Source organism: Phallusia mammillata, chromosome 7 (assembly GCF_965637545.1).
Source record: "Phallusia mammillata chromosome 7, kaPhaMamm4.hap1.1, whole genome shotgun sequence".
Lineage (NCBI taxonomy): Eukaryota > Metazoa > Chordata > Ascidiacea > Phlebobranchia > Ascidiidae > Phallusia > Phallusia mammillata.
This window is the reverse complement of record NC_137258.1, coordinates 4306576-4331311: the sequence shown is the minus strand read 5'-3', so window position 1 is coordinate 4331311 and position 24736 is coordinate 4306576. Positions and strand designations below refer to the sequence as shown.

Sequence of the window (24736 nt, the reverse complement as noted above, 5' to 3'; positions counted from 1 at the left end):
ATTACAAAAACAAATAATCTGTTGCAGGAAATTGTAGTATCACATCCCATGTAAGCCATATCTTTTCAACAAGTAAGAACTGCACATAACCAACAAAAAATCCACAGCCAACATCGGAAATGTGGTGGCGACCTAACATAACCCTTGAAAAACCAACTAAGGTGCCCCAAACTGCCACACATACTTGAATCAATAAACTCAAACATATCATCCTTATTGTACATAGGCCTTGGTCTTCGAAATACACTTTTCAAAAGGTCCACAAAGAGTGCAAGCAACAGGAAAACTTTCATTGGAATAGAGTTTGCTAGGTATAGGGCAAGGAAACATCCACCCAGCCATGAAATTCCATGTCCAGAGAGTTCTAGTAACATCATTAACGGGCGCAGAGGTCCATGATTGGCACACACTGCAAAGTTTTTGACGTACACAAGTCGAGTGCATGTAAAGTCTTTACTACTGCAGTAGTTATAGAGTTGGATCTCGGTCTTGCTGGTTCTGAAAAAATATTTTAATTTTTTTAAAACACAAGGATTTTACATTAACACGGTGACTGCCAACTATGAGTTAACTCATAGTTGCCAATCTAGCCAGGCTTGCCAGATATGAATATACTCGTAGGAGACTTATTTGATTGTACGCGCTTAAAACGAGCTGGCGTCTCGGACTAACGTCGTGAATGCGTTGTGGCAATACCGAGACAACCTACACCAGCATGTTACCTATGAGTTAACTCGTAGCATGGCACACTAAATATTTCGACCTTATTTCAGAACGCCACTAAATCATATTTGGCAAATTTGAGCACAACATAGGAATATCTCTTGGCAGTCAACGTGTTAAAAAAAATCCATAGTTTGTGCTTTTATTGTAACTCTACATGCATGCTATAGCACTTCATAACAAATTCTCTGCTTAGTATAACTGCTAGATAGCTTAGCTTGTAGTATCACACTAATTGGCGAAAATCAAAAACAATTTTGCTTTATCTTAAAAACCAAAAACATTTCAATGTTGTAAAACCAATACTGGCGTTCATTTAAAAATCAAACAACTACTTTCAATAAAGCTTACTAAATACATAACCAGAAGGATGATTTAGTGCATTTTGCTATTTAATAAACACTAAAACCTATTTTTAAACAATAAAACATATTACCTACACTTATCTTCTTTTGGTGTTGTAAAAAACACTGATAAAAACTAAAAAACAGAGTGATAAGTACTGAGCTCAAATAATCATGCCTGTAAGTGTACACACCATACAAATCTAATTCAATTTAGGCATTTTATGAAGTTTGTCCTAGTTTACATCTATTTTAAAGGAAAGAAGGGCTAAATAGTGGCAAAACAGAGAAAAACTCAGCAAATTTACAATCTGTACAAATTAAATTTATTTTAACATTGTTAACAAATCCACCCATTTTAGGGGCCTGTGGGGTAAATCATGGGGCTACAGGGCACAATTAGTGTGATCTTCAAACTATAAAATTTTTATTTAACTGACATTGTCATAAAAAAGATAGAGGGGTAAATGTTGGGGCTACAGGTTAACACAACAAACACCACCTAAACGACAAATTCTACAAGCTGTGATAGTTTTATTCAAAAATTCTACAAACTGTGAAAAACTCCAAGACTGCATAAAAAAACTCACCCATTTTAGGGAGCTAGTGGGATAGCTGATGGAGATCTACATCTAAACATTTAATATATGAAATCACAACAACTAGATTTGCTTTGAGCAGCAACTGTTTATACTTCTGGCGTCATAAGGCTATTAACAATCCTTACTGCCATGGTGCAAAAACAACCACCAAACAATCCACAAACGCAAGTAACATATGTCCAGTTGCGTTTAAAACACCACAGAAACGTTTTGTTTGTGGTGCCCTGCAACAACGTTTTAAACTTTGGGGGTCTAGTAAGGTAAATACTGGAGTTATTAAGCCAAATGAAGCATGTTGCACATCTACATAACTATATCCACCATCTGTGTAAATTTTAGCCCATTAAACATTTAATGGCTAAAGAGGGTAGACATACTCCAGGGAAGAAAAAAAATCGAGTAAAATCAAAATGTGTTCCTTTCAGGTAAAAGAAGCAATAATAAATTGCAAAACTATTTAAGTAAAATGCTGACCCTCATATGCCAGATGATATTCAAGGGAGATGTGGCATACACCAAGAGATTTCCGGCACTCCGCAAGACCCCTTTGAACGTCTGTACGTAGCGAAGCATCCTGCGCTTCTGCAAACCAACAATAAATTGATTGGATTGGCTTAGTTTTTGGAAATTTATCTACATAAACTGCACATTGACAAATGACTGCCAGGGTGACAAGTGTGCATTACCATGACAAAAAATGCAACTAAATGAGAATACCTCTTTAAATTGACAACTTTTTTTGTTTTTGAACAATATTATTGTGTAAAAGAATTACAAAAGAACACTTTTGTGTGTTGAAAATCCAAACCCAACACCACCAACTAACTTGTAGTCTTAAATTTTTGTGAAGGAACTCACCCACTTAATGTTGGCTCTACCCAAAGCTTCTGCCCCAACTGATGTGATGCCACATCCAGCAATGTCAAAATTTTCAACCCTATGCATGCAAGTAGCCAGAGCAATTGCCCCCTCATCACCAAACTTGTTGTTGGAAAGAACCACATAAAACAGCTGTAAGTGTAAAGGTAATAAAATGTGTGTGAAAAAAGCAAAGAGTAAGATGCCCAAAAAAATAAACTTAGTAAACAGTCTTTGCAATTCCTCCAAAAATTCCATCTGTGAATGTTGCAACTATTACATGTACATGGTAAATTTGGGACAAAAACTGAGAAATCTTGTGCAGTGACTAATTGTGGATTAAACTAGTAATGTACCGAATCGGCTAAATTTTGGTTTGGCCTAAACCGAATATTTGGCGGTTTTACTGAATAAATTCGGCCACATTAAACAAATCGTTCAGAACGTCACATGAAGTCATATGCTACATGTTTGACATGAAAACATAAGATTATGTACCAGGTAGTTACCAGGTAGTCGTCCAAAACCGAGTCTTTGCAAAACTCGGTACATCTCTAGTTTAAACCCAAGTTAGACATTTTTCTCAGGTAACCTTTATGGAAATTTAAACACCAACTTAAACTATATGTATAACTGCAAGTTTGTAACTCACGAAGTGGTCCATTTTCAGGATGGCATTAATAAATGGTTGCAAGCACCTGGTGGTCAAATGGCAGTCATCTAATGCCAGTTGACGGATGTTGTAAAGACAAGATGACACATAACAAAAACACCAATCAATCCAATGTTGTTTCCTGTCAGGTTGAGCATATTCATCTGTGAACAAAACAGCAAAAAATACAGTGGAACGAAAAAATACATGCTACAAACAATGTTTATAAAAAAACTAGTGTTTTTTTGTAAATTACAAAAGAACTTTAATATTTTATCATTTTTTACCACAGTAACATGAGCAATAAGTGTATGTGCTATATGTCTCTTCAATACTGGTAAAGGATTGTCACAGTAACAAGTGTGGTGTAAAGGTCTGATTAGGAAAAGTGACAGGCTTAACATTGGCTTTTGACTCTTGATTGGTTAAACGACATACCCACAACCATCTCATATTTGCTTCTCACCGAATTTAGCAAAAAAGCAATATGGAAAATCAATTGCAAAATCTGCTATGAGATTAACATGACTACGGAAGCGGTACAAATAACAAAAATTAAATAGGTCACTATTTATTATTACCCTAAAGATATCGTTACAAATGTGGGTGTTGTGAATTTTAAGTAAAAGTAACCACAAAAGAGAGTAAAAGAAAAGCATAATCAGAAAGAAATGCTGTCACTTCAATAACAGTCTCTAAAATGTATGTATGTCATGTTGTATGGTGTGGTGTGGTGTGTGTTGCTTATTCTTGAAATGTATGTGGATGATTCAACCACAATTCGAAAATTTACATTTCACAGTTTGCAAAATGATGTGAGCATTTATCTGGTCATGAGAGAGTAGTTTATGTAATTTAGTAGGCTCAAGAAGAAGAGAAAGCAAACACCTTTTAAGTTTTATTTGCAATATATTTCTAAACATTTCTAAAATGTTGTACAAAACAAAACACCGTACTTAGCACAAAAATATACATGTTTTTGTCAACTGAAAATAAAATGAATGTTAGTTTAAAAAAGTAACAAGACGCATTGAGCATTAGTAACTTACTGGATTTTTCCGTTTTCTGATTGCAAAGCACAATTTCCCAAGACCTTCACCTGTGACTAAACAATAATCCAACCTTAAACCATCAAGTTTATGGATGCCTGGTGCAAAACTGTCTAAAGCTTTTTTGGTAATCACATTTCCATACAAGTCAAGCCAGCTCATCTACAAACCAACAACAAGGATATGTTACCTAAAATAAACTTTGCTAGAAAAATACCATAAACAATTGTATTTTGTTGGCCTTTTTACAACAGTAGTGTTGTGTTACAAATGCCTACACCAACTAGAATGGTGGCTTTCTGATATACTTCTATTTTATATATATATTCTATACGATATTTACCAATTTACTATACACATCATTTGATCTACACATATGATTGTTTTTGTAAACAAAAACTAATGGGTCCCCACACGCGTGTTTGTGCGGATTTACGGTAAACAAATATTGCAGTGATTTTTAAATCCTTAAGAACAAATTTTTAGAAACCATTAACCCAAAAATAAAAAAAATTGTTTGTATTTTTTTTGCACTATTATTGTCGTATAATTACAAAAACATTAAAAAAGAACGAAACAAATACTTTCAATTTAATCTCTTGCTTTGACCCAGATATTGTCGTCCAAGGTCGGGTTTTAAACACAATTTTTTTCTAGAAAACAGTTGTGTTACAGACACTTTAAATTAAAAAGCGATTTGCTGCAAGTGTATACATAACAAATTGTTTTTCATTTAACGTTGTTTCGCAAAACGAGTACCATTGACCTGTAGTAACCTTTTAGGGTGCACACACCAAACGACTGTTTGACCTTTTGACACCGTTTTCAATAGCACGCCGTCCTTAGTGTTCAACAACACCGTTTGACCTAATTTATACATGCCTTGAGTATTTGATTAAAAAAAAACGCTACATTATGACGAAAGAAAGGTCTGAACTGTGTTAGTAATACCTACTAATTGACCTGAAGTAACCCGTGGTCATGCAGCGGCCAACCTGACAACGAGCATTTAAAAAAACATTTATCTTGCAAAAAAGTCAAGTTTATTTTTTCATATTTAGTTTGATTAACAAAGTTTTGCTTGACATATACGAAACCGAATATTAGGTTTAAATCACGTCATATGTGTGAAACCTTTGCCAAAACTGAAAATGTGAGTGATAACTTAATAAAACGAAATAGCATTGCTGTGCAAAACAGCTGATTTCTAATCACCGAAACGACGTCTCGTAAAACGTCTGTCCGACGTCAAGCTGAGCCCTCCCGCTCTGTCCTATTATTCGTAAACGTACTCTCTTGGGACTTCTGCCTCCAGTGTCTTTCTTGACCAAACGAGCGTTAGACACATTTACATTTCGGGGGCCTGTGGGTGTACCACTGGGTCATTCGGGGTCAAACTTCTAGAGGATCAAGTTCAGATTAATAACTAACATATGTCCAAATTTGAATCAATTTGAAGCACTCTTTCTTGACCAAACGAGCGTTTAAAAATTTTACGTTTTGGGGGTCTGTGGGTGAACCGCTGGGTCATTCGGGGTCAAATTTCACGGGGACCAAACTCGGATTAATAACTAACATCTGTCCAAATTTGAATAAATTTGAGGCACGCTTTCTTGACCAAACGAGCGTTTAAAATTTTTACGTTTTGGGGGTCTGTGGGTGAACCGCTGGGTCATTCGGGGTCAAATTTCACGGGGACCAAACTCGGATTAATAATTAACATCTGTCCAAATTTTAATAAATTCGGAGCACCCTTTCTTGACCAAACAAGCGTTACAAACCAGCGTTAGACAGAAAAAAGAAAAAAAAAATATGGACAAAAACAATATGTGTCCCCTTCAGGGAAGGGGACCCATAATAAACAGTCATTTAAGCCAAATTATTGTATTTTCTTGGGAACTTACATAAAAGAGAGTGTCAAACAACCAAATGTTGAGTAGGTTTTCATAACATTTACCTACATTTTGGTTCATAAATTTCTAAAAGAGGTTGGATTCAAAAAAGTAAAACACAAATAATCTTACACTTGTATTTCGACTAGCTGTGGCTTCAGCTATTGCAATAAAATCATCTTCTTCCAAGTTGCATTGTGCAAGGCAAACTGCCTCCATCATATGGATGACTGTGGCAATATACTTTCCTATGCCATTGAGTTCGTTGCCAGACAAGTCAAGATAAGACAACTGTAAGAAACATACATCAAATTATTTGGTTAAACAATTTTTTATCCATCACGTTTTTTAGCATCTAGTAAAGATTAAAACATTGTCATTAATTTTTTTTAAACGCAAAATAACAACTAGAAGGATGGCTTAGCACATATTGCCCTTGCACATACACTACAACCTATTTTAAAACATTGATATACTTCCTATGCTTATTTTATATTGAGTCCCATACCATCCACTGTCTTTTATAACCTAAGTTGTTTCTGCAAGCAGAAACTCATGGGTCCCCACACATGCAAAGTTGTAGATAATGCATTTCAAGATATAACCATGCGAAAGTTTAGTGTTGTGAGGTAAAACGCAGTGATCGGGACTGGGCTTAAATATTAATACTATGTAGAGTACAACCTATATAAAATTAGATTCACCCCAGGTATTGTTTGAAGTATGTCCTATTTAACATTCTTTTTCAAAGAAACGAAGGAGTAAGTAGTGGCATAATGGGGTAAAACAAAAAACGAATAGCAAATTCTACAAGCTGTCCGATTTTCATTCAATTCGAACATTGTGAAAAGGGTTACACATTTTAGAGATTAGTTGGTTACAGGGGCATATCCAGAAATTTTTAACAATTTTTTTGGGGGAAATCCCTAATGACGTCATTATGACGTCACACGTCGTTCAAAACGACGCGTTATGCGACAAAGCACTTTTTCCAAAATTGGCGGTTTCTCTACCCATCTAATTGACAGGAAGAACAGGTAATTTTAGCGAAAGCTTTTTAGTTTTCTGATTTCGCCGCTGCTATCTAGCTTACTCAGCACAAATTGCAGCTGCAAAATAAGCGTGACTGTCAGGTAATCAAAATCGTTGCTTAAAAAAACAGGGTCCAATTTCTACAGAACTAAATCTCTTGCTGAAGCGGTAATCCTACTGTTAAGTTGCGCAAAGTCACGAATGCACTAAAGGTGGTAACTGTAGAAGGCATAAATTGTGCCAGGCAAGTAACAAATTACCCTAATAACATAACTCGATTTACATCGATCTACTGTTTTTGACAAACTATTACGTGTTTGGCGGATCAAAGCAACACAACATTACACGTTTTTAACCCTTTTACATTGTTCAAATGCAAAAACAGTTTGATATGTTGCACTTAGTGCAGTTACCACTTAGCAAGAAACTGCTACCTGCGTCCTAGCCGGAACGTAACTTTTCGATTGTTAGCGCATAAACATCCTTATTAAACCCTTGTTACGTCACAATTGGCGATTAGATAACAAGCGAATACAAGAGATTGAAGGCTCGCGTCTTTGAGATAACGACTCCCTGTTATCACGCAGTGGTAAACGGAACGATTTTGGCCTATTTAATTTACGCACAACTTTTTGAAAAGGGGGGGGGGGGGGGGGGGGGGGTCCGGACCTTGTTGGTGCTACAAGGTAAAACACATCAATTGAAACCTACAAATAGCATAGTCCACATACTGCCCAAATTTTATCCTATCCCGACACTGTTTAAAACACTGACCCATTTTAGGGGGTAGCGGGGTAAATACTAGGGTCATTTGGACAAACAAAGTGGGATGCACATCTACATACCTTTATCTATCATCTGCATAAGTTTCAGCCACATCCATCAAACATTTGAAGAAAAAATGAGTCGGACAAACTTTGGGAAGAAAGTAACCCATTTTAGGGGGCTAGCGGGGTAAATACTGAAGGTCATCAACAAAAACAAAGGTGGATGCACATCTACATAACTATATCTAGCATTTGTGTAAATTTCATCCAAATCTATCGAACATTTGATGGAAAAATGAGTCGGACAAACTTTGGGAAGACAATAACCCATTTTAGGGGCTAGCGGGGTAAATACTGGGGTTATCAACAAAAACAAAGCGGAATGCACATCTACATAACTATATCTACCATCTGTGTAAATATCAGCCAAATCCATCAAACATTTGATGGAAAAACGAGTCGGACAAACTTTGGGGAGAAGAAAAATGAAAGAAAAAATTCGTCGCTGCTTCCGACGTCATAAACTGTTAAACAACCCCCACTAAAAAATTTCCACTAAACAATACACAAACACATGTAACATATGTTCTGCTGCCTTTATGGCAGTATTCCTTCACAGAAATTTCTTAGTAGTGGTACCCAGCAACATACAAAAACATTTTACAATATGGGGGCTAACAGGGTAAATACTGAAAAATCCATCACAGATTTCACACCAAAAAGGCATAGACAAATTTCATTGAAAAAAAAAATGAGTGAAATCAAGATGTGCCCCTTTCAGGGAAGAAGACCCATTTTTACTTGCACCAATTCAGGCCTGTAACAAATGTTGGACTGCTTTCAACATATGGACCTGTTCAAACAGGGTTGCCATACCTTCCTTATTTATAAGATTTGTTTTTAAATTGAAGGGCAGTGTCTTAAAAAAGTTTATTGTTCTTATTCTCAAGAAACACCCTGTAAGCCCTTATTTTGTCTTTTTTTTTAAATCACAAGTCAAATCCCGGCTACAAGTAAAAGAAAACCTATAGACCTGAGTTGTCTTGAGATACCTAACATGTGTGTAATTTTGAATCAGATTGAAGCAGCCTTCTTTGGCCAAATGTGTGGAACAGGCCAGTGTTACACAGAAAAAAGAAAATAATAACAGATAAAAACAATATGTGTCCCCTTCCCACAATTACTTGTGTGTTTTTACCTTGTGTATGGATTGCTGAATGGTGCTCAGTAAAGTATGTAGACCGGGTCCAGTAATAGTGGCTGGAACCATCCAATACCCCACATTAAGTATGTGAAGGTTTTCAGCAGCAGATAGAACATGACAGAAACCCATTACTTGGTGGGGAAGAAAATCCCCTGGAAGTAACAATGGGGTGGGAAGGGAATTTGCAACAGCCCTGGTTAAATCATCATCTTTGGCCTCATTTGCCCAACTGCATATGTTAGAAAGTGTGGTATATTTTTTTCGTAAGTTGAACTCGCTTACACGTGAATCTGATTCTATCATGTCATCAATGTATTCTGCTGGCAAAACTGGAAAATCATCAGGTAAGTTCCTGAAATGGCATAAAAGATTGAAGGCTTGTATTTTCACAACTTCTACCTTTTTGCTTATTTCCAAGGCATCAGGAAATAATAATGATTTGAGTGTTTTCTGAATTTTTTGATGACAGAATCCAAATAGAAAGCAAAATACTACCTCCCAGGAACTTTGTTCAATTTTCTGTTCGATCTTAGAACAGAATTCCTCATACGACGCAAAGACCATGAGATAAAGTGCAGCCAAAAACTCCTGCCATGTGGCATGAATGAAGAAAAATGTTTTTTCCCCATCCAAAATCAACAAACCGTGTTGATTTTTAGCATAAGAACACATAAATGGTTCAATAGATTTCATTTTGATCCCATACTTAGCAAAATCTTGGCCGGGAAATATAAATTGATGATTTTCAACACCATAGAAAGCCAGTGCGGCTAGTTGCTTCAGATGCTTCTTATCTGTGTGGAATTTTGGTTTTTTCTGCCATTGCACAAGTTGATTTAGAAATACATCAGCAATTGACAAAACCGGTTTGTCTGACTCCAGGTTGTCAACAAAAGATAAAATGATCAATCTTGCAAAGACTGGAATAAACAACAAAGCTGAAACATTGGGTTGTTTTTCTAGCTCATCTAGAACATGTTTTTGCTGCTCTTCAGTTTTGGAATACTGTTTGCAGAGAAGATTCTGAGATTTTTTGCCCAAACCTAAAACTTGTATCATAAAAACAGGCTTGCATTCTGGGTTAAAGTTCAGAAATGCATTTGGTCTGGAAGCAATCAACTTTTTAGCATTGGGAAGTAAGCGACAGTTCAGCAGATTCATCAAGATGCAATAAGGCATTTTTTCTTGATGCAGTGACATGCCAAATGGATCTTCAGAAAAATTCTGTGTTGTTCTTGCTTCGTCAAGCCCGTCAATGACAATCAGTGTGTCTGCAGATCTGTTAATTTCATCTAAAATTGCATCATCTGTTTCTGAGTTAAACTTGTAGTCATGATCCGTGGACACAAGAAGAAACTTCAAAAGATTGCATTTTTCCATAAAGTCAACATCACGTATGGAAATATAAAATACAAATGAAAGTGGATTTGACTCAATCCAATGTTTTAAAACAAATTTACAATAAGTCGTTTTTCCTATTCCAGCAATTCCTGTTAAACCAGCTACATTTTGCTGGTGTTCGTTGGTTGTTTCATATGATGATTTTATTCTCTCATCATACGCATTTGCAGCCTCTTCAAATAAACATTCTGGTGTTACATTTTTTTTGTCCAATTGTTTTTTAAAAAACCAGCTGCTTGCATTTCCAAGTTCTTCTTCATTCACATTCTCCTGTTTTTTTGCTTGCAAAGGAACACAGTTTTTTTGGATGGCTATTGCTGTTGCATTTTTCAAACAAAATGCTTTCAAAGAATGTTTTTCCAATTCTGGAACATTTTAAACACAGTCAATTATGTTGTTGATTTGCAGTGTTTTGATAAGTACTAAAATATCTATAACATGAAATTGATGTTGCTATTACAAATTTTTGATATGTTGCATTTAGTTGAAAATCATACCAAATCACAAAAGCAAATTACAAAACAAAATTACAAAACATACAGTTTTGTAGTATTTGAACAAAATATTGTATTTTTTATTATTTTTAAGTTCAAAAATTTTTGCTCATTAGCCACTTCCAAACTGTGTTCCCCCAAGGATTAATAAGATGGTTTACATAAATCCATAAATACATAAAGTTTACGACATGTTCAAGTTTCTAATTTGAATAATTGTATATTGGGAGGGCTACAAACCTAAAATATTTAGAAATAGATACAAAACTTAAATACACATAGTTGTCATGCAAGTTTTTTCCAGCAAACATACAGTTTTGTTTGCAATGCAGCCTAGTTTTAATGTTTAAAAGCATCAATTTAAGTTTCATTACCGCTCGATTTTAAGTATCAGTAAAATACAAGAAAGATGGCTTTCCTATATATTTTATGTTGCATACTGACTTGCTATACACACTGTTTGAGCAACTATCATGGTAGTTTTTTCTTGGGTCCCCAAGCACGTGATTATGTGAATAGGTAAGGTTACACACATGCCAACAAAGTCAACTACAAAATTATGTACACTTTACAGTTGTTTTTAGACTGGTTTAGTAAAATACATTCTGGTTTGGTAAGTAAATGAACAAATTGTAAATAAACAGGACTAGAAACACTTCTACATAATACAGTTTGCTCTATTACAAACCATTTAAAATTATTCCTACCTGATTTTGTCTCTTTCCAGTCAGATTCAGATGAACTGCATGGGTCTGATTGCTTATCTTTTAAACATGAAACTGCTGAAATACAGATAGGAATTTTTTGCAAAGCCTGACCCCGCAAAAAAAGTTTGTACTTTATTAGATAATGATTTAGTATAATGCAAGGTGTATTTAAAATGATAAACTGTCAAAGAATCCAGTACAGTGTTTCAAACCTACTGGAGTTAATATGTTTACAAAGTTTCAAAATTATTGGCTAACCAACTATATGTTCAAAGCCTTAAAATGGGAAAGCAACATTTTCATGTGGTGATATTTTATGCTGTGTATGCTAAAGGACATACTTTTTTGTTTTGACAAGAAAGAGTGGTGAAAACAATTTACACATGTGACAGATAGGTATGTAAAGTTTTGTGCTGTGAATTAATCCTGGTTTACCCTGCACTTTAGCAATATGCCTCAAAATATATATCAGAAAACGAACATGCCACAGAAGTTTCATAGGTTGTTGGCAGGGGCGTATCCAGAAATTTTTTAAGGGGGGGGGGGTCCAACGTTTTATTTTGGGAAATTCCCTAATGATGTCATTATACGTAAAAACGACGCGTTAAGCGCTTTGTCAAAATTGTAAGCAGGCCCAAAACCGAAACCCGGCCCAACTTTCGGCGGTTTCTCTACCTGTCCAATTGACAGAACGACAATTTATTTTATCAAAAGCTTTGTAGTTTTCTAATCCCGCCGCTGCTATTTAGCTTACTCAGCAAAACTGCAGTCAGGCAATCAAAATCGTTGCTTAAAAAAAACGGGCAGCAATTTCTAAAGAACTGAACGCCTTTCTGAAGCGGCAATCCTATTGATAAGTTGCACAATGTAACGGACGCACTAAAGTTGGTAACTGCAGAAGGCAAAAATTGTGCCTGGCGAGTAACAAATTACGTTTACCTGTGTGGGGCAAACTAATACGTGTTTGTCAGGTCAAAACTGTTAAGTTATTTTATTATTAACAAAGTTAACAGAAACAATACAACATTAAACGTTTTTAACCATTTTTACTCAGTTTACATTCTTTTACTGCAAAAACAGTTGCATTTAGTACATTTAACAGTAACAATAACCAATTAAAACCAGCGTTCCAACCGGAACGTAACTTTCCGCTTGTTAGCGCATAAAACTCCTTGTTAAACCCTTGTTACGTCACAATTGGCGATTAGATAACAAGCGAATACAAGAGATGGAAGCTCACGACTTTGAGATAACGACTCCCTGTTATCACGCAACCGTAACCGAACGATTTGAGCCTATTTAATTTACCCAAAAAATTTTTGAAAAGGGGGGGCCCGGACCCCCAAACCCCCCCCCTTGGATACGCCACTGGTTGTTGGTATGGTTTTTGTTAAACGTTGCAAACTGTTTCATAACTTTTAGTGGGATCTACCAAATTTACACTTTTTAATCTCCAAAATTAATTGATACAGACTTTTTGGGTTGGAAATACAAACCTTAACATGTTGTTTTTAGTCCAAAAATTAACCCAATAGGGCCAGTACATACCCTCAAAGATATGTTAAACTCTAATTTTAAAATTTGTATCTTTAAAATTTGTATAAGTGTAAAAACTAGTACATCTTTAAACCACTCTTTTTTAGCAAAGGTTGATAACACTATGTATCCCAGGAAAGGAAAATCAAAATATTTCCTTTCAAGAAAAAAATCGCATTGATCATTTGTACAATCATAAACAAATTTAAACAAAATCATACTTAAATACTTGCCAACTATGTTTACAGTGGAATTGTGGAAAGAGGTTCTTTCAAAGCTGGCAGAGACAGGCCCTGAACAACACACACAATTAAATTTTATTTACTATTGTAATATTTTATGATAATTTTATTAGCATTTGTGTTCTTCATCAATCCAATGAACTCAAGTCAAATTTAGAAAAGCATTCTTAACAAATAATAAATTCAGGAATAAAATCACTTATCACATGTGCACATGTTACCTGTTTGCTCGGACTCCAAAAGTTTCTAAAAAATAACAATAATAAGACTTTTACTATACAGCAGACAAAAACAATTACTACTTTTTTATTTTGCAATTTATTGACTTACTGGGTTTTGATCATCCACATCATTTTGGCCACCTGTTTTTCGCTTTGGTTCCATTGGATGAATGACTACAATCCTTGTTGTCTACAAACAGCTAAAAGAAGAAAACGTTTTGTTACGAACTCGAAAAGTTTATTACAGGTGTATGATATATTTTGTTACGAAAATATAAATATCTTTACCAAAAATACAAATTATTTACTTTTACTATATCTTTAGATTAGGGGAGTTTTTGTAACTTGAAAAATGTTCGTTCTGGGCATATATCAACATTTCCATTTCTTTAGATTCTAATAAATTTCCACTCTTTTTCACTTTCAGCTAAACTTCACGATACCGAACTAGACCACATAGCCTCAATGAAGCGAGAACACAAGAAACGAATCACTCAAAATAGAATTGTGAATTCAAGAAATTCAGTGCATACAGCAAACTTTTCGGAACAAGTCAAGTGAAACCTAAACCAATCTACCCTGTCACTGAATACCTGTGTGACTTACATGAGAACCAAAAAAGTGGTTTTCCATTCCGCCATGGCGCAATCACCAACACATAATTCAATAGATGTATTTTACCAACGCAACTTGAAAATACATTTGTTGCCTTTCATTGTGGCATAGTCACGCAAGTCAGGGTACTTACAAAAATATAAATATACATGAAAATAAATGTTAAAGGTTCTTTCTTGCAACCCTGCCCTGTTAACATCTATCGCTATACGAACAGGTTTATCCCAGCCGGAAGAGTGCAAGAGACAAATACAAATCAGATGTAAAAGCTCACCACACTAGGACATTTTCGTGCATGTATTGCACTATCTGCTAATGCCACTTGTTGTTGACACTACAACATTTGAATAAAAATGTGGACTTGTATGTTGTGTAAGTTTGCATTTCACCTAGCTCTAAAAAGCACTCTCGTATGCAAAACTATTGTACACCGGTCGCTGCATAAACTAACAAAGTTAATCGCAAGTGTGCTAATATCTGGTAGTTGCAAGAACAGATGCTTCGCTGCAGTCGTTTCCGCAGGCGGCTGTGGCTAGGGTACGACCAACTCCTGATGATCCGACAACCCATAGACTTATTTTTTTCTTTCAAATACTTATTTTTCTAATTTCTGTGTTATGTAGTTCAACTAGGCCTACATATTTTGTAAAATCATCACAATCAGCATTTATTTTTTATTGAGCCCAACCCTCTTGCCCTGACACAAGTGGTTTTGTTTGACTGGTGCCGCCAACGTAGCACGTTATAATTATACTGTTAAAAACTTTGCAAAAAAACATTGGCCCAAGGACGTCTGCACCTAAAAAATATTGCCGAACCATCGTTAAAAAGTTTGACACCTCTGTCTGCTTGTTGTAGCATCGCACCTTTATTGCAGAGCTTGGAATAATTGCCAGTAAAAAACTTAACCCTATAAAGTTGGATGACCCGGGCTAGAAACGCGTTTTTCTGCATATAGAATGACCAGATCGGAAAGAATGGCCTGCGATATTTTGTATTTTCCCTTGTAATCCGCGCAAATTTAGGCTTTTTACATGTAATCCGCGCAAAAAAATGTTGTCCGCGCAACTTATCACAGCTTTTGTAGGTAACTATAATAAACTTTCTTAAAAATATTATATTTTCGTTTTACAATGAAGTTCTATGTCGTCACAAGTCTTATTTCGCGGTAGAGCTACTAACACCATAACGCACACGACATCCAAAGTCGATTTGGTTATATCTCCAAAAATGCTCACGGTTAGGGCTATTAGGGTCGGGGTAAGGTATTAACAAATTCAATAAAACTAACCCAAAAATTAGTTACTAATGTTAAAAATTTAAAAACTTATTTCCCAACCCAACCCATTTATGGCTGCTAAATAAAAAATTCACCTCTTTACGCCCCCTAATCGACTTTGGGTGTCGTGTGCGTTATGGTGTTAGTAGCTCTACCTTATTTTGCAAACAATCCATGTAAATCAGTCAAGTACATCGAAACTCGCCGATCGTCACGCTTGAAATAACATTTCATTTCGCTAACGTAGTCGTTAAAAGTACATTTATCTGTATTTTTAGGACGTAGTTTGACTATTGAAGTGACTGTCGGCTGAGTAAGTTACATAAAATAATGCTTTCTGTATGACAAATAATTAAAAAAGTTAAGAGCAGTTTAGCAATCAAGAACTATCCCTACAAAACAAATCAGCAAAATGTTTGAATCGTTATGAAAATGAAAAATTGTGGAATCTGGCAGAACAGCTGCGTGCGCAATAGAGCGAAACTGAAGATTCGTCTTGTTTATTGCTTTATTTAGTGGTTCTTTTTGTCGGCTAGACAGTCTTGCAGGCGTTACATACAAATTGCGTTAATCATTAAATCCACCTGTCAATCAAAAGTCTATCGATCCGCGCAGAAAATTGTAATTCCGCGCAATTATTTTGACGAAAAAAATATCCTCCGCGCAAAAATAAAACTTTCCAATCTGGTAGAATGACACCTATAAACAGGGTTGCCATACCGTCCTTATTTCTAAGACTTGTCCTTATTTTGAAGGGCTCTGTCTTAGAAAAGTTTGTTGTCCTTATTTCTAAGAAATCTCCTTATTTTTGACTAGAGTCCTTATTTTGTCTTATTTTCAACAATTACTATAGTCAAATCCCTGCTACAAGTAAAAGTAAACCTAGAACTGGCCTATTGTGAGATGCACTTAGTATTTTCTACGAACAACGAGTTGCTGGAATAGATTGTTTCTGGCCAAAATATTGCAAATGATATGTCATGACTCGTATCAATGCAAAGATTTGTTCAAAAACGTTTGTTTCGTTTTACATACAAATTTAATTTTTCGGCTGACCTTATTTTTGGTTTCAAGTCGATGGCAAGTGGCAACCCTGCCTATAAAAGTCAGAACGAGCAACAGCGACAAACACATTTACACTAAAGAAACAAATAACTTTGATCGGTCCAAGGCTTTTGACCACCCAGTCGCTAATTGCAGGCCTTGCAGGGTGATTTTGCACTGTAAATATCGAAAGTCGCAATCAGTAAAATACATAAAACTACAGGTCACCGCATTGTAACATACCCGCGTTCAGCAATGAGCAATGCAACCGAGTCACTTCGTCGCACAGATCACACAAATCAATGCCGATCAATTTTGCACACTGTAATTGTTATGGCATAAATAAGCAAACAAGCAAGGCAATTGCGCCACAATGGATTTGACGTTCTAAAGTCTTGTTGCGCCAGCCGTCAATAGTCAATATCAATACCAGGACGATATTCTTGGTACCCGTACATAACAGCTTGGCGCCACTAGAGGCAAGAAATCAAACACCTGTAATAAACTATTTAGCTTTGTTGGTCCGTAAATGTGTGAATAAAAGAGTGATAAAACATATTTGTGCTCTTGGGTCATATGCAAATAACAAGTATCAGGAATAAAGGAAACCTTAAAAACTGATGCAAAATACAGCAACTGGAGCTGAAGCCTACTTTGCACTTTTACCACCAATCGTGTGTGGCAGGAAGTGTTTAACAATTAGCAAACTGACAGTTGGTTGGCATCCAGCAGGCAGAAGATAATCGGTTCACGACAAATAAAAAGTATCTGTTTCTTTAGTAAATTTTCCTTTTGTATGCATTTGAAACAAAATTTGCTACAGCCAATTCATAGGGGTCACGGCCGCGCAGCAAAATGATGGCCTCTTTTAATCAGAGCTACTATACTGTCAATACAGTGGCTCTGTTTTGACTAACATGAGTTCGCTTAATAAATAATTTAAGTGGTAATAAGAGCCAATATAGTGGCTGCAATTAAACTAGGCCAAAAAAAGACGATTTTTAAGGTTTCACCAGATTCGAAAAAGTGTGTTTGTTGTATTTTCTTTTTTTATATTGTTGGTGTTGTTTTCTTTTTTCGCCAATTAAATTGTTACTTTACACAAATATCACCAGTTGTTGCATACATTTTATTTAAGAATTCCGCAGACACACTATCGACAATACATAGTATAATTAGCAAACCAATGAAATGTACATATCAAGACTGTGCAAAGAAAAACAAGCCATGCATTTTTGTCTGAACTAATAAATACACTTACAATGCTTTCAACTACTGTTTATGTAGTGATAAGCCAAGATACAATAATGCTAAAAAACACAGAAAAGAGTTTAAAAATCGACATTTAAATTGTAAATTGCAGCATCCAACATAAAAGTTATTTGATCTTTAAAAAAAAACTCTACAAAAATAAATACTCTATTGTAGGAAATTGTAGTATCACATCCCATGTAAACCATATCTTTTCAACAAGTAAGAACTGCACATAACCAACAAAAAATCCACAGCCAACATCGGAAATGTGGTGGCGACCTAACATAACCCTTGAAAAACCAACCAAGATGCAACAAACTGCCACACACATCTGAATTAATAAACTTAATTGTAAATGTGTCAGAAGCAAACATGACACTGTTGCTGCTCTTGTAGCATGCCCAGATGGAAATGAATACTTATCTAAATGTACAGTGGCAAACATATCGTCTTTATTGTACATAGGCCTTGGTCTTCGAAATACACTTTTTAAAAGTGCTATATTGGCAAGGTCCACAAAGAGTGCAAGCAACAGGTTGAAAAGCACAACTTTCATTGGAATTGAGGTTGTTAGGTATAGGGCAAGAAAACATCCACCAAGCCATGAAATTCCATGTCCAGAGAGTTCTAGTAACATCATTAATGGACGCAGAGGTCCATGATCGGCACACACTGCAAGTTTTTTTGACGTACACAAGTCGAGCGCATGTAAAGTCTTTACTAGAGTAGAAGTAATGGAGTTTGACCTTGGTCTTGCTGGATCTGACAAAATATTTAATTAAAAAAAAACTATGTATGGATACGCCAGATTGGAAAGAGGATTTATCCTCCGCGCAATATTTTGGATTTCCCCTTGTACGTGTAATCCGCGCAAAAAAATGTTGTCCGCGCAACTTAGCACAGCTTTCGTAGGTTACTATAACAAACTTTCTTTAAAATTTTATATTTTCGTTTTACAATGAAGTTCTATGTCGTCACAAGCCTTATTTCGCGAACAATCCACGTAAATCAGTCAAGCACATCGAAAATTACCGATCGTCACGCTTGAAATATCATTTCTATTTCGCTAACGTAGTCGTTAAAAGTACATTTATCTGGATTTTTAGGACGTAGTTTGACTATTAAAGTGACTGTTGGCTGGGCAAGTTACTTAAAATAATGTTTTCTGCATGACAAATAATTAAAAAAGTTAAGAGCAGTTTGGCAATCAAAAACTATTCTCCCAAAACAAATCAGCAAAATGTTTGAATCGTTATGAAAATGAAAAATTGTAGAATCTAGCAGAACAGGAAAGCAACATTTTTATGTGGTAATATTTTATGCTGCTGTATGCTAAGGGACCTACCTTTTTGTTTTGACAAGAAATAGTGGTGAAAGCAATTTACACATGTGACAGATAGGTATGTAAAGTTTTGCACTGTGAATTAATCCTGGTTTACCCCGCACTTTAGCAATATGCCTCAAAATATATATCCGAAAAAGAACATGCCACAGAAGTTTCATACATTGTTGGTAGGGTTTTTGTTAAATGTTGTTGTATCGGACCTTGGACTTTTCATACAAAACATATCAGACTTTGGACTTTTAATTTTAAAACTTGCATGTAATTGTTGTGACGTAGCCATTGGCCCGGTCAAACCCGTTCATAACTCGCCTTTTTTCTACACAAAAGCTTGACCGGCTATTTAAACCTGTTTTTCTTATCACTGAACCGGTCAATTACTGCTTAAGGCTATCGTTTTATCGTCCCCTTACGTTTTAACGTGAAGCAACGTTTTAAACTGCTTCCAGCCATGTTACACTTGACACTTCTATAAGCGATTTAAAGAATAATTACGGTTTAGAACACAGTTAATCTTTTCGGGCGTACGTTTTTACGACTACGCTGGCATAACAACTATTTGATCTGAACGCTATAAAGACCGACGTGTTTCAAACTAAAAATCAGTCATCTAGAGTTACCTTAAGTCATCTAGAGTTACCTTAAGTTACCTTAAGCTACCTTAAGTGACTAGAGTACGCATTAGAATTGATGTCTCACAGTTGATTCGTGCGCGGTGACTTTTGTGTTGCGTGTTTAGCCGCAAGAGGCGCTTTCGTGGCATGCCTTATTGAAATATAATGGGGGAACGTTAAACCGGTTTGCGTCTTTTTAGGTTTGTTTCGACAGTGATAGTTTGTTTGTTTATTAGAGTCAGATAAACGGAGTGTTTTTATTGTCTACCCACTGGGTCAGTACATTGTCAATTGTTTCATAACTTTGAGTGGGATCTACCAAATTTACCCTTTTTAATCTCCAAAATTCATTTTATACCGACTTTTTTGGTTGGAAATACAAACCTTAACATGTTGTTTTTAGTCAAAAAATTAACCCAATAGGGCCAGTACATATGTTCAAAGATATCTTCAAATCTAATTTTAAAATTTGTATCTTTAAGTGTAAAAACTAGTACATGTTTAAACCACTCTTTCTTTAGCAAAGGTTGATAGCAAGGATGAAAAATCAAAATATTTCCTTTCAAGAAAAAAAATCGCATTGGTCATTTGTACAATCATAAACAAATTTAAACAAAATCATACTTAAATTCTTGCCAACTATGTTTACAGTGGAATTGTGGAAAGAGGTTCTTTCAAAGCTGGCAGAGACAGGCCCTGAACAACACACACAATTAAATTTTATTTACTATTGTAATATTTTATGATAATTTTATTAGCATTGGTGTTCTTCATCAATCCAATGAACTCAAGTCAAATTTAGAAAAGCATTCTTAACAAATAATAAATTCAGGAATAAAATCACTTATCACATGTGCACATGTTACCTGTTTGCTCGGACTCCAAAAGTTTCTAAAAAATAACAATAATAAGACTTTTACTATACAGCAGACAAAAACAATTACTACTTTTTTACTTTACAATTTATTGACTTACTGGGTTTTGATCATCCACATCATTTTGGCCACCTGTTTTTCGCTTTGGTTCCATTGGATGAATGACTACAATCCTTGTTGTCTACAAACAGCTAAAAGAAAAAAACGTTTTGTTACAAACTCAAAAAAAAATATAAATATCTTTACCAAAAATACAAATTATTTACTTTTACTATATCTTTAGATTAGGGGAGTTTTTGTAACTTGAAAAATGTTTGTTCTGGGCATATATCAACATTTCCATTTCTTTAGATTCTAATAAATTTCCACTCTTTTTCACTTTCAGCTAAACTTCACGATACCGAACTAGACCACATAGCCTCAATGAAGCGAGAACACAAGAAACGAATCACTCAAAATAGAATTGTGAATTCAAGAAATTCAGTGCATACAGCAAACTTTTCGGAACAAGTCAAGTGAAACCTAAACCAATCTACCCTGTCACTGAATACCTGCGTGACTTACATGAGAACAAAAAAAGTGGTTTTCCATTTCGCCATGGCGCAATCACCAACACGTAATTCAATAGATGTATTTTACCAACGCAACTTGAAAATACATTTGTTGCCTTTCATTGTGGCATAGTCACGCAAGTCAGGGTACTTACAAAAATATAAATATACATGAAAATAAATGTTAAAGGTTCTTTCTTGCAACCCTGCCCTGTTAACATCTATCGCTATACGAACAGGTTTATCCCAGCCGGAAGAGTGCAAGAGACAAATACAAATCAGATGTAAAAGCTCACCACACTAGGACATTTTCGTGCATGTATTGCACTATCTGCTAATGCCACTTGTTGTTGACACTACAACATTTGAATAAAAATGTGGACTTGTATGTTGTGTAAGTTTGCATTTCACCTAGCTCTAAAAAGCACTCTGGTATGCAAAACTATTGTACACTGGTCGCTGCATAAACTAACAAAGTTAATCGCAAGTGTGCTAATATCTGGTAGTTGCAAGAACAGATGCTTCGCTGCAGTCGTTTCCGCAGGCGGCTGTGGCTAGGGTACGACCAACTCCTGATGATCCGACAACCCATAGACTTATTTTTTTCTTTCAAATACTTATTTTTCTAATTTCTGTGTTATGTAGTTCAACTAGGCCTACATACTTCGTAAAATCATCACAATCAGCATTTATTTTTTTATTGAGCCCAACCCTCTTGCCCTGACACAAGTGGTTTTGTTTGACTGGTGCCGCCAACGTAGCACAATATAATTATACTGTAAAAAACTTTGCAAAAAAACATTGACCCAAGGACGTCTGCACCTAAAAAATATTGCCGAACCATCGTTAAAAAAGTTTGACACCTCTGTCTGCTTGTTGTAGCATCGCACCTTTATTGCAGAGCTTGGAATAACTGCCAGTAAAAAACTTAACCCTATAAAGTTGGATGACCCGGGCTAGAAACGCGTTTTTCTGCATATAGAATGACCAGATCGGAAAGAATGGCCTGCGATATTTTGTATTTTCCCTTGTAATCCGCGCAAATTTAGGCTTTTTACATGTAATCCGCGCAAAAAAATGTTGTCCGCGCAACTTATCACAGCTTTTGTAGGTAACTATAATAAACTTTCTTAAAAATATTATATTTTCGTTTTACAATGAAGTTCTATGTCGTCACAAGTCTTATTTCGCGGTAGAGCTACTAACACCATAACGCACACGACATCCAAAGTCGATTTGGTTATATCTCCAAAAATGCTCACGGTTAGGGCTATTAGGGTCGGGGTAAGGTATTAACAAATTCAATAAAACTAACCCAAAAATTAGTTACTAATGTTAAAAATTTAAAAACTTATTTCCCAACCCAACCCATTTATGGCTGCTAAATAAAAAATTCACCTCTTTACGCCCCCTAATCGACTTTGGGTGTCGTGTGCGTTATGGTGTTAGTAGCTCTACCTTATTTTGCAAACAATCCATGTAAATCAGTCAAGCACATCGAAACTCGCCGATCGTCACGCTTGAAATAACATTTCATTTCGCTAACGTAGTCGTTAAAAGTACATTTATCTGGATTTTTAGGACGTAGTTTGACTATTGAAGTGACTGTCGGCTTAGTAAGTTACATAAAATAATGCTTTCTGTATGACAAATAATTAAAAAAGTTAAGAGCAGTTTAGCAATCAAGAACTATCCCTACAAAACAAATCAGCAAAATGTTTGAATCGTTATGAAAATGAAAAATTGTGGAATCTGGCAGAACAGCTGCGTGCGCAATAGAGCGAAACTGAAGATTCGTCTTGTTTATTGCTTTATTTAGTGGTTCTTTTTGTCGGCTAGACAGTCTTGCAGGCGTTACATACAAATTGCGTTAATCATTAAATCCACCTGTCAATCAAAAGTCTATCGATCCGCGCAGAAAATTGTAATTCCGCGCAATTATTTTGACGAAAAAAATATCCTCCGCGCAAAAATAAAACTTTCTAATCTGGTAGAATGACACCTATAAACAGGGTTGCCATACCGTCCTTATTTCTAAGACTTGTCCTTATTTTGAAGGGCTCTGTCTTAGAAAAGTTTGTTGTCCTTATTTCTAAGAAATCTCCTTATTTTTGACTAGAGTCCTTATTTTGTCTTATTTTCAACAATTACTATAGTCAAATCCCTGCTACAAGTAAAAGTAAACCTAGAACTGGCCTATTGTGAGATGCACTTAGTATTTTCTACGAACAACGAGTTGCTGGAACAGATTGTTTCTGGCCAAAATATTGCAAACGATATGTCATGACTCGTATAAATGCAAAGATTTGTTCAAAAACGTTTGTTTCGTTTTACATACAAATTTAATTTTTCGAGCAACAGCGACAAACACATTTACACTAAAGAAACAAATAACGTACCAAACATTGATCGGTCCAAGGCTTTTGACCACCCAGTCGCTAATTGCAGGCCTTGCAGGGTGATTTTGCACTGTAAATATCGAAAGTCGCAATCAGTAAAATACCGGTACATAAAACTACAGGCCACCGCATTGTAACATGCCCGCGTTCAGCAATAAGCAATGCAACCGAGTCACTTCGTCGCACAGATCACACAAATCAATGCCGATCAATTTTGCACACTGTAATTGTTATGGCATAAATAAGCAAACAAGCAAGGCAATTGCGCCACAATGGATTTGACGTTCTAAAGTCTTGTTGCGCCAGCCGTCAATAGTCAATACCAATACCAGGACGATATTCTTGGTACCCGTACATAACAGCTTGGCGCCACTAGAGGCAAGAAATCATACACCTGTAATAAACTATTTAGCTTTGTTGGTTTGTAAATGTGTGAATAAAGGAGTGATAAAACATATTTGTGCTCTTGGGTCATATGCAAATAACAAGTATCAGGAATAAAGGAAACCTTAAAAACTGATGCAAAATACAGCAACTGGAGCTGAAGCCTACTTTGCACTTTTACCACCAATCGTGTGTGGCAGGAAGTGTTTAACAATTAGCAAACTGACAGTTGGTTGGCATCCAGCAGGCAGAAGATAATCGGTTCACGACAAATAAAAAGTATCTGATTCTTTAGTAAATTTTCCTTTTGTATGCATTTGAAACAAAATTTGCTACAGCCAATTCATAGAGGTCACGGCCGCGCAGCAAAATGATGGCCTCTTTTAATCAGAGCTACTATACTGTCAATACAGTGGCTCTGTTTTGACTAACATGAGTTCGCTTAATAACTATTTTAAGTGGTAGGCTAATAAGAGCCAATATAGTGGCTGCAATTAAACTAGGCCAAAAAAAGACGATTTTTAAGGTTTTACCAGATTCGAAAAAGTGTGTTTGTTGTATTTTCTTTTTTTATATTGAATATACTTTTTTTTATTTTTTTTATATCACCAATTAAATTGTTACTTTACACAAATATCAGCAGTTGTTGCATACA

General features: G+C 35.6%; 1 pseudogene across 1 annotated transcript; it reads right to left on the bottom strand.

Moving 5' to 3' along the window:
- Positions 1–396: 396 nt before the first annotated feature.
- LOC145237929 (NACHT, LRR and PYD domains-containing protein 3-like) lies at positions 397–24652 on the bottom strand (annotated as a pseudogene). The gene is made up of 12 exons (XR_013862051.1): positions 23698–24652; positions 20848–20938; positions 20739–20763; positions 20497–20568; positions 11726–11800; positions 9118–10889; positions 6253–6411; positions 4229–4390; positions 3180–3343; positions 2528–2680; positions 2144–2251; positions 397–498 (listed from the first exon to the last, which is right to left on the bottom strand). The product of XR_013862051.1 is annotated as an NACHT, LRR and PYD domains-containing protein 3-like (transcript).
- Between the last annotated feature and the right edge of the window lie 84 nt (positions 24653–24736).